At 43.7% G+C, this 1,015-nt stretch overlaps 1 protein-coding gene across 1 annotated transcript in view; it reads left to right on the forward strand.

Moving 5' to 3' along the window:
* LOC113205158 (uncharacterized) overlaps positions 1-1,015 on the forward strand; it is a gene marked incomplete at its 3' end in the record, with an annotated part of 21,520 nt that overhangs the window by 14,131 nt on the left and 6,374 nt on the right.

Consider the following 1,015-nt stretch of genomic DNA (forward strand, 5'->3'; position numbering starts at 1 on the left):
GACTATAAGACCACTCAGCCCGCGTGTTTCCGTCCACGGCGCGTCCCACAGGTACACGGGGCTCAACGGCTCAGGGCGCGGTGGAGGGGTTGGGGCCCGCCCCCTGGGCTGGGTGAGAAAACAGCGTCGCGGGAACAAAACCGCGAAATTTCAAAGTTCATTTATGGGTTACCGGAAGTAACCGCGTCTACTAGGAAGCTACACTTATAGAACTCAGCGGGCATGGATACAAAAACCTAATAGACATCTTTTTGAACCTTTACCTCGAGGCAAACCGATCGACGTCTGCTGCTGCTGGTAACACAAACTTACAAGGGAACCTTTTCAGGTGTAAATCTCCGATTTCGTTGAAACTCGGAAAATTTAAAGTTTATTATAATAGAAGTCGGATGGCACCTACTTGAAATTTCTCCTAAACCTCACAGGTACCAGGGGTTTACTTAAGCCTTACACTGCTTTTTGTCCCAAATATCCTTCTAACGGTTCAAAATAGAGCAGAACGGACAAAATTTTGGTCGAAAGGACGCTATTTTGACGAGTTACCCATTAGAATACTGCTTTACAATTTTCAAAAATTATATCTTTTTCAAAAATCTTACTCCTATCCTATATAGGGGAAAACTAATTGTGAGGTTTAGGAAAATTTCAAATGCCATATGATTTCTACATACATGATCATCAAATTTTCCAAGTTTCAACAAAATCGGATATTTACACCTGAAAAGGTTCCCTTGTTAGACCGGATAGACCTGCGATTTATATCGGGGCGAAGTGTAACATAAGCCTGGTTGACATTTCTTTCTGTATATAGTTGTCGAGCAATGACTCATTTTTTAGGGACGCGAAAACCGCCTGCCGTCGGCGACCTCACCCCAAGCTCCCTCCGTATTTTCGTCCCCACAATCACTTACTCTGGCGGGTAAGTGGCTTGTGCTGTAAGCCGTCTTAAATACACAGACCAAAACCGTTTAATTTTTTGTTTTGTTTTATTTGTTTGAAACGGAACGACGGGGGG

Source organism: Frankliniella occidentalis, unplaced genomic scaffold (assembly GCF_000697945.3).
Source record: "Frankliniella occidentalis isolate FOCC.00 unplaced genomic scaffold, Focc_3.1 Scaffold50, whole genome shotgun sequence".
Lineage (NCBI taxonomy): Eukaryota > Metazoa > Arthropoda > Insecta > Thysanoptera > Thripidae > Frankliniella > Frankliniella occidentalis.